Source organism: Macaca mulatta, chromosome 10, assembly GCF_049350105.2.
Source record: "Macaca mulatta isolate MMU2019108-1 chromosome 10, T2T-MMU8v2.0, whole genome shotgun sequence".
Lineage (NCBI taxonomy): Eukaryota > Metazoa > Chordata > Mammalia > Primates > Cercopithecidae > Macaca > Macaca mulatta.
In genome coordinates this window covers 37,590,001-37,600,000 of record NC_133415.1, presented here as the reverse complement: position 1 = coordinate 37,600,000, position 10,000 = coordinate 37,590,001, and positions in this window count along the sequence as shown.

Genomic DNA, 10,000 nt, shown 5'->3' with positions numbered 1-10,000 from the left:
TCGACCTTCACACACATCACACGAACACCTGCCCGGGAGGGACCACCGGGCCGCACTCGGGCGCACGCACGCGCCGAACGGGGCAACGCCACGCGGGGAGAGGACAGGCCTTCCCCCCCCCCACGACGCCGACGACGCCCGAGACCACACGCCTCGGGGGAGGGCCGCAGCAGGCCCGGGAAGCGAGGCGCACCCGGTTGGGGGGGGCCGCGCGCCGACCCGATGCGGAAGAGCGGGCCGGGACAAGACGAGACGCCGGGCGAGGCAGGCGGCCAAGCGGGGAGGGGGGGGCGCCGGGGGACGCCTCCGGCGCAGTCGACCGCCACCAGGACGCACGCGGGGGTCTCACCGCCAGCAGCCTCCGAGCACGAAGGCGGCCCCGCGTGGCACCTGGAGCGGCCGACCAGGCCTTCAGCGATCCCTGCGGCTCCCCCACCGCCACGCCCAGTCGCACGCGGCCAGAGCCCCCGGAGCCCGCTTCCCCCCAACACGCACCGCAAGGCCGACCCAAACCCTCCGGGCGCCCACCGGGCCGCCACCGACCTGGCCCCGAAGGCGCGCGCCGTGGGGGTACGCGGACACCGGGCCAACCAGCGTGGCCGGCGGCGGCGACGCCCCCAGAAGGCGGAGCCGGGTTCGGGCCCAGACGGGGCGGCCAACAGCATAAAAGCCGGTGAGCCGCTCGGGGAAGAGAGGATCGGCAGGCGGCGGACAGGGAAAAGGAGCACAAGGCAGGCAAGGAGCCAGGGGGCCACGGAGACGAGGGCACGGGGAACCCGCAGGGGGCTAACTCGGGCAAGCAACCCTCAGGCGCGGCCGGGCCACCAGGAAAACACGGCCACGGGATCCCACCGCCACAGACACGAGGGCGGTCCCGCAGCGCCCCGCCTGGGACGCCGAACGGCCCTTGGGCAGCCCACCGAGCAACCCCCTCACGAGCCCCGGGTCCCGCCACCGGCGGCCCCAAAGCAACCTCAGCCACAAGCCCAACACCAGGGGCCACATGTCGCCCGTCTCTCGTCCGTCCCGGACCCGGTCCCGCTCCGGGAGACCGGCGCGCCGCCCCGTGGGGACGGCTCGCTCCCCAAGGACCAGGCGGCCCCACACCCCGCGCCACGCGAACGCGGTCATCGGCAGCGGTCGCGGCTCGGCACGGGAGCGGGCGGAGAGCCGGCTCACAGCGGAGAGCGGCGTCGCGCGCCAGACGGAGTGCCACGCGCACCCGCCGCTCGCAGCAGCCTTCCCATCCGCTAGGACGTCGGGCCCGGCCCAGCGGGATCCTCCCCCAACTCGGAAGGGGGAGGCGCGGGCCACAGTAGACGACGAGCCGCGCGCTCGGCCCCCGCCGCGGGGTCCGGCGGAACCCTCACTGTCCCCCCACCTCATCCCATCGAGGCGGGGGCAGCGGAGGAGGAGGGTTCTCTGCAGGCGAGTCGCTACGGCAGCGCTACCACAACACAGAGAGAGGCGGCGAGCCGGGGGATCCGGTACCCCAAGGCACACCTCTCGGATCGCTAGAGAAGGCTTTCTCACCGAGGGTGGGTCACGCTCCCCACCCGCCAGTCGCCCCTCGTCGGGCCCGCAGAGGCGCTCAGGGACGCCTGGGGAAGGGAGGGGGCCTGCGGCGCGAGAAGAAACCTGCGGCAACCTGGAGCGTTTGCGGTCAGGGCAGGGGCCCGGCCGGCGCGCGTGCGCACAGCCCCCAAGGCCCCCCGCCGTCCACCCACCTCCTTTCTGTGAGGCAAGGCGCCTCCAGTTAACCCACACACGACCGATCGGAGGCAGAACGGCAGCCCCTCGGCGGCCGGCCGGCGCACGCGTGGCCGGCCCGAGCCCACCGCCACCGCTCACACGGCCCGCGCTCCCCCGCCAGAGGGGAGCACGGGACGTGCGCTCGCCAGACCAGGCGGCGCCCTTCCCCGCGTGGGAGGGGCGCGTCTCACTCAACCGCCTCGACCCGCACAGCCAACGAGCTCCCTCAGGACCCACGCGCGGACACCATGGCGGCGACCGGAGGAGGGGGCGCTGGGGGCGGGAGCGACACACCACCGCTCGGCCTCGGGCACCTGAGAGACAGCCCGGGGCGCTCCAGGAGCACCGCAAAGGCCCAGGCGGAGCCAGCGCTCGTGCAATACCCGAGAGGGCAGCACGGCGGGCCAGCGGGACAGCACCCCCACCGCCGCGGAGGGGGGCGGCCCACGAGGCGACGACCACAAGAGGCGAAAGCGAGGAGTGCCTGCTGCGTCAGAGGACCCCCGCTGACCCACGCCGGACGCCACGAGGCAGACGGCGGGGTCGGGACAGCGAGGTCGGGCCGGGTTCCGCACCCCAGTGCCTCCCAACGCACCGCCCGCAGGCGGGGATGGGAGACGGGGGAAACCCCGCGGGCGGGACGAGAAGAACGGGTCTCATTCACCACGAATGCCCGCCCCTCGCCCGTCGCGGCTCGGTCCCGGCCCGGGAGAGCGTGACATCACCACATCGATCAGGGAAAGCATCCCCGGAGCAGGGTCGGCCAGCCAGCCACAGCCTCCCCAGAGGCCAGCGAGCAGATCAGCCTGGCCATCCCCAGCTCCAGGACAGGGGCGGCAGACAACCCGGCAGAGACGAGGAATGCCTGACACGCACGGCACGGAGCCAGCGGGAGTGGGGTTGTCTCGGCCGCCCCAGGTGCCCGCAGCGGGGAGCGCACGGTGGCAGGGTAAGCCCGCGCCACCTTCCCCGCCGCCCCCAGGTGGGTCAGAGACCCGGACCCAAGGCGGCACCGGGAGCTGGGACGCTCGGATGCATGAGAGACCGGGCACACGGGCCCCAGCAGGCGGCTCAAGCACGAGCAGGGCCGGCTAGCCGGGTCACCGGGAGGCCGAAGACCCGCGACGCATCCAAGAGACCCAACCTCTCCAGCGACAGGTCGCCAGAGGACAGCGTGTCAGCAATAACCCGGTGGCCCAAAATGCCGGCTCGGAGTGAAACATATACCTCCCCAGGAGACAGGAGGTCGAGTCACCGACCACGCCGCCGGCCCAGGGAACCCGCGACACGGGCATCTGTCCCCAAAATCGCCACCATCGCAGCCAGACACGGAGCACCCAGGGCCCTCTGGTCGACCCCAGGACACACGCCGGAGCAGCGCCGGGCCAGGGACGTCCTCCCGGCCACCCGTGCCACGCAGGGGCCGGCCCGAGTCTCCAGAGCGAGACTCGGAAGCGTTTCCGGCCGTCCCCTCGTACGACCGGGACACACGAGGGACCGAAGGCCGGCCAGGTGTGACCTCTCGGGCCGCACGCGCGCTCAGGGAGCGCTCTCCGACTCCCCACGGGGACTTGCAAACAACAGGTCACGGCAGAGGGACCGCTCCCCGGCACCCGGGGGACGAGGCAGGACGGTCCCCGGCTCCCCACGGGGACTTGCAGAAAAAATTCGGCCGCTGCCTCAGACGGCCAGGATGCGCGCGGGCCCGCGACCGGGCCGGGAAGGGTGTCCCCAGCCTCCCACCCCAAGCCCGGTGGGTCCCCGCGGGTCGCGGGTCAGGCCTCGGGAGCCGCGGCGTGCTGGTCGACCAACCCCGGCAGCCCCACACCCGGCTCTGGCCCGAAAGCGCAGCGACAACCTCTCCCCACATAAGCCTGCACGCCTGAGCTCTGACTCACAAGTGACGCGCCAGAGCTCTGGCGCGACCGGGACAGCCCGGCTGACGACCGCGGTCTTTCCGGAGCTCTGCCTAGCTCACAGCGGGGACGGTCCCCTCCCTCGGCAGCTGCCACCGCAGCTCCGGAAGCCAAGGGAACGATATAAAAGCGGCCGCCAGATGGAGTCCGACAACCGTCGCGAACGTCACCAAGACAGATCCGGATGGCAGGCCGGCCCGCGGACCGCAAAACCGAAACCGTGAGTCGAGAGACGCTATCCCGAGGCCGAAAACGCAGCCCCTGTACCCCAACCCCACAGAAACGGTCCCCAAACCCTGTCTCTGCATGGACCGCGACACAGTCAGAAGACAACCCACGGCGTGTGGATGTTCGGAGAGGCATCTCGGTGGGAGAAACAACAAGCAAGGACTCGGTCGCGGGTCGTTGAGGACACAGGGAGACACAGAATGCGTAGGCTCTTCCTGAATCCAGACAGAGAAGGAGGGAGGGAGGGAGGGAGGGAGGGAGGGAGGGAGGGAGGAAAGGCAGGCAGGCAGGCAGGCAGGCAAACATAAAGAAGGAAACAGAGAAAGAAAGAAAGGAAGGAAAACCTAAAGGAGAGAAAGAAAGAAAAGAGAAGAAAAGAGAAGACAAATATTAATATAAGTATTTCCATTTGTATATAGGTATAACATATAAAACTACATTAAAATAGAAAAAAATTTATATGCATACACATGAATGAACAGATAAAAATGAATAAACAAAAAATAAGATAACATAACATAAGCAAATAGGCCAGGCGCGGTGGCTGACGCCTGTGATCCCAGCACTTTCAGAGGCTGGGGGAGAGAGAGAGAAAAAAAATGAAAGAAAGAAAGAAAGAAAGAAAGAAAGAAAGAAAGAAAGAAAGAAAGAAAGAAAGAAAGAGAGAGAGAGAGAGAGAGAGAGAAAGAAAGAAAGAAAGAAAGAAAGAAAGGAAGAAAGAAAGAAAGAGAGAGAGAAAGAAAGACAGAAAGAAAGAAAGAAGAAAGAGAGAGAGAGAGGGAGAAAGACAGCGAGAAAGAAAGACGAGAGAAGAAAGAAAAAAAAAGAAAGAGGAAAGACAGGAAGAAAGACAAAGCAAGAAAGCAAGAAAACAAGACAGCAAGAAAGCACGACAGAAAGAGAGAAAGAGACAGAAAGAAAAAGCAAGAAAGCAGCAGAGAGAGAGAGAGAGAGAGAGAGAGAGAGAGAGAGAGAGGCGCGAGGCGAGGCGAGGCGAGGCGAGGCGAATCTACCTGCTTTCACTACATGTGGGGAGAATCAGGAAAGCCCCCACTAACAACAAGGCCTGAAGTGGAGCTGCCATCTGTGAAATCCGAGCAGAAGAGTCCACACGGGTTAAAGACACGAAGAAAGACAGGGAAACAACTGCTCAAAGAGAAGAACAATCTGGCCCAGCCAGGGTCTGTCTCCTGAAGTTGTGTGGGCAACGAGGGAGTGGGACGGAGGGAGGGAGTGGGACGGAGGGAGGGAGGGCCTCCGAGGCTCGTGTCAAACAATAAATGATAATAAAATAAAAGGAAGTTAAAAAAAAAAATTGCGCATCATTCGTAGCATCACTGACGCCTCGAAAGGCGAGAGGCATGTGTTTATGTCACTGTGGGACTGTTTTCTTTTTTCTTTTCTCTTTTTCTTCCCTCTCTTCCCGGAAACTCACTTTTTAATTATTTCATTTTCCTTTTCTTTTTTTTTTTTTAATTTTTAATTTTACTTTCATTTTTACTTTTATTTTTAATTGCTTGAGAGGTTGTCTCCCTCTCTCGCCCAGGCTGGTGTACAGTGGCGCGATCTCGGCTCACTGCAACCTCCGCCTCCCAGGTTCAAGTGATTCTCCTGCCTCAGCTCGGCCTCCCGAGTAGCTGAGATTACAGAGGCGCACGACCATGCCCGGCTAATTTTTGGTATTTTGACTAGAGACGGACGGGGTTTCACCATACTGGCCCTGCTCGTCTGACCACCTCGTGATCCAGCGATCCACCACCCTCGGCGTCCCAAAGTGCTGGGATGACAGGCTTGAGCCACCGCGCCGGGCCTAGTTATTCCTTTTATTTTATTTCTAATTTTTAATTGTACGTATGCACGTATGCATGTATGTATGTATGTATGTATGTATGTATGTATGCATGCATGCATGTATCTATCCTTTTCTTTTTTTTTGAGACGGACAGAGAGAGACAGTGAGAAACAGAGAGAGAGAGAGAGAGACAGACAGACAGACAGAGAGAGAGAGAGAGAAACAGACGGGGGGGGAGAGAGAGAGAGAGAGAGAGAGAGAGAGAGAGAGAGACCAACAGACAGAAGGACAGGCAGAGAAAGAGAGTAAGACAGAAGACAGACACAGGGAGAGAGACAAGCGGGGGGGGGGGGAGAGAGAGAGAGAGAGAGAGAGAGAGAGAGAGCTCCCAGACATCACGAAGCCGTTTCAATGACATATTCTCTCTGGTCTTTGTCTGGGGATATTCAGTTTTTCAACGTAGGCCTCAAGGGCTCCCAGATGTCCCTTTCGAATCTCTACAAAGAGAGTGTCTCCAACCTGCCTAATCAAAACAAAGGTGTAACCCTTTAGGATGAGTCCACACATCGCAAAGCAGTTTCTCAAATACATTCTTTCTAATTTTCATCTGGGAATATTAGGTGATTCACCATAGGCCTAAAGGGACTCCCAAAAATCCATTCAGAGAGACTGCCCAAAAAAAGTGTTTCTAACCTGATGAATCCAAAGAATGGTGTATCGCTAAGAGATCAATCTACGCATCACAAATCAATGTGACAGATAGCCTCTCTCTGGTTTTAATCTGTGGATAGTCTGCTTTCCAACGTAGGCCTCAATGGGTTTCCAAATGTCCCCTCACAGATTCTACGGAAAGCGTGTTTCCAACCTCCTGGTTCAAAAGAATTATCCGTTCGAGGTGAATCCACACGTCAAAAAGCAGTTTCACCAGCAGCAGTTTTTCTCCTTTTCCTCTGGGGATGTTCACTTTCACCAGGAGCCACAAAGGGCTCCCAAATGTCCCTTCGAAGATTCTGCAAAGAACTGCTTCCAATCGGCCGCGTGCAGCGGCTCACGCCTGTCATCCCAGCATTTTGGGAGGCAGAGGCGGGTGGATCACCTGAGGTCAGGAGTTCGAGACCAGCCTGGCCAAAACGGTGAAACCCCATCTCTACCAAGAACACAAAAAATTTGCCGGGCTTGGTAGCGGGTGCCTGTGATCCCAACTACTTGGGAGGCTGAGGCAGGAGAATCCCTTCAACTGGAAGGCAGAGGTTGCAGTGAGCCGAGATGGTGTCACTGCACTCCAGCCTGGGGGACAGAGTGAGAGTCTGTCTTAAAAAAAATAAAAACATTAAGAAAAAAATACTACTACTACAACAACAACAACAACAACAACAACAACAACAACAACAACAAAATGCTTCCAATCTGCTGAATCAACAGAAAGGTTTAACTCAGTAAGAGGAATCTACACATCGCTAAAAAGCAGTTTTACAGATAGCTTCTTGTTAGTTTTTATCTACAGTTTCCTGGTTTTCACCCTAGGCCTCGAATAGCTCCCAAATGTCCTTTTGCAGATTCTACAAAAGGGCCGCTTCCAACCTGGTATATCAAAAGAAAGGTTTCACTCTGTGAGATGAATCCACACACGACAAAGCAGTTTCAGAGACAGCTTCTTTCTAGTTTTTATTTGGGGATATTCGGTTTTTCACACTAGGCCTCAGTGGGCTCCCAAAGGTATACTCGCGGATTCTACAGAAAGAGTGCTTCAAACCTCCTCAATCAAAAATTAGTTGTAATTCGGTGCCATGAATCCACACATCACAAAGCGGTATCATAGAGAGCTTCTTTCTATTTCTCTGGTGGGGATACTCGGTTTTTCACAACAGGCCCCAGTGGGCTCCCAAATGTCCATTCTGCTTCCAAACTGCTGAATCCAAAGGCAGTTTTAACTCGGTATGATGAATCCACACGTCACAAAGCTGTTTCATGAAGACCTTCTCTCTCGTTTTTATCTGAAAACATAAGATTTTTTCACCATACGACACAAGGGTCTCCGAAATGTACACAGACAGATTCAACAAAAAAACCCTTCCAACCTGCTGAGTAAAAAGAAAGGTTTAACTCTGCGAGACGAATACACACACGACAAAGCAGCTTCACAGAGAATGGTGTTTTTTGTTTGTTTGTTTGCTTGCTTGCTTGCTTGCTTGCTTGCTTTTTGGTTTGTTTTCTTGGTTTTTTTTTTTTTTTTTTTTTTTTTTTTGGAGACGCACTTTCGCTCTTGTTGCTCAGACTGGAGCGCAATGGCGCCATCTCGCCTCACTGCGACCTCCGCCTCCCAGGTTCAAGCAATTCTCCTGCCTCCGTTTCCCTTCCCGAGTAGCTGGGATTACAGGCATGTGCCACCACGCCCGGCTAATTTTGTATTTTCAGTAGAGACGGGGTTTCTCCATGTGGGTCAGTCTGGTCTCGAACTGCCGACCTCAGGTGATCTGCCAGCCTCGGCCTCCCAAAGTGCTGGGATGACAGGCGTGAGCCACCGCGCCCGTACAATTGTATTGTATCGTATTGTATTGTATTTACATTGATTGATTGATTGATTGATGCTGCCTGATCAAAGGTCACTCAGGCCCAGTCGTCAAAGTGGCGATTTCCTAGGCAACAAGGAAGGGGGGAGCTTGGAGGTGGGGGCGGGGGCGGTGGAGAAGACACAGTTGCCCCAGGCTGTGCGCAGGCGGCCTGAGCTTCCTTCCTCTGTTGAGGCCTCCATTTTCAGAGTAACAGTGGCCGCTAGGTGATGCCCGACGTCTGCCAATGAGACTGTCAGCCCGGAATGAATTGGGATCGCCTGGAGGGGGAGGCGGGAGGGGGAAGGATGGAGGCCCCCACAGCACAGTGGGTCACCGCGCCCTTCCAGGCGATCCCCACAACTAATCGACCAGGGCCCCTGGGGGCACACAGCCTAAGACCCCAGCCATCGGATCATCTGGAACTTCTGTCCGAAGACGAGAGACGAGAGACCGACTGGAAATTCTCTCGGTCAAGGTCCAAACGTAAAAGAATCACTGACACAGACACCAGGACTAACTAAGACAATTTGTAAAAGTTTCCGTGTTTTGGGTGAATCCGCGTATTTCTGGATCACAAAATTACTGATTTTGAACATTGCGGTTTTTCCACTCCTTACGTGTACGGTCCTGTGATAGACAGACCAGGGGACTCCTCAGCTCAGAGTCCATGAGGCCAGAAGCTGACATCCTAAATTTCTATGTAGAATGAATTTCAGCAAGCCAGCCAAACACTCTGCCGTAAAACTGTCCGGAAGACAAGCGGTGGTGTTTCGGGGGCGGATTTGGGGGGGGGGGGGGAGCCGGGTGCGGTACGCTCACGCCTGTCATCCCCGCACTTTGGGAGGCCGAGGGCAGGCGGATCCCTCGAGATGGTGGCCATTGCACTCCAGCGTGGGCAACAAGAGCGAAAACTCCGTCCAAAACAAGAACAACAACAGAAACGTGAAGTGCCGTCTGCTGTTCTTTTTGCTTCCCACCCCGAGAAGAACAGAATACAGCTGTTGTCTCCCTGCCCGCCTGCCTGCCTGCCTGCCTGCCTGCCTGCCTGTCTGCGTGCCTGTCTGTCTGTCTGTCTGTCTGTCTGTCTGTCTGTGACAGGGTCTCGCTCTGTCTTTCGCCCAGACTGGAGTGCAGTGACACCATTGTGGCTCACTGCAGCCTCAACTTCCCCGGGGTTAGGGGATTCTTCTAAGGGATCCTACGGCCTCGGCCTCCCAAAGTGTTGGGGTTACAGGCGTGAGCCATCAGCACCCGGCCTGAGTTCATACATCTGGTCTCACTACGCCTTAACCACACGCCCGTGAAGCACTCAAGTCAAGAGAGAGTCGGCAAGAGACTTTCAGCATTCTCTCCCAAAACCAGTGAGGTGGATGGCGGCCCTGTGTTTCCCAAGCTCCTGTGGTTTTAAGTGGCCACGCGTAGAGGATAGATAGATTTAAAATGTTTCCAGAGAGGCGCAAGCCACAGTCATTCAGGACATCCGAGCGCGAGATGGGGTTTCTGACAGCGACTTAAGGGCCAGGGAGGGCCAGAGTCTGCCGAGGCCCTCGTTCCAGTGGTGGGGCCGATGGAACCCAAGGCTGAGGGAGCCAGCAGTCCGCACAGAGAGAGCTCCAGCCCTAGGCCCCACCGTGCAGACCGACTCAGAAGGAAGAGAGTCCCTCATCCTACATACGTCACATCCCTCCACTGAACTTGGGAGCGGATCCGTTTTCCAAACATGAGGTGACTCTCGGTTCGAAATGGATCACAAGGGGCCG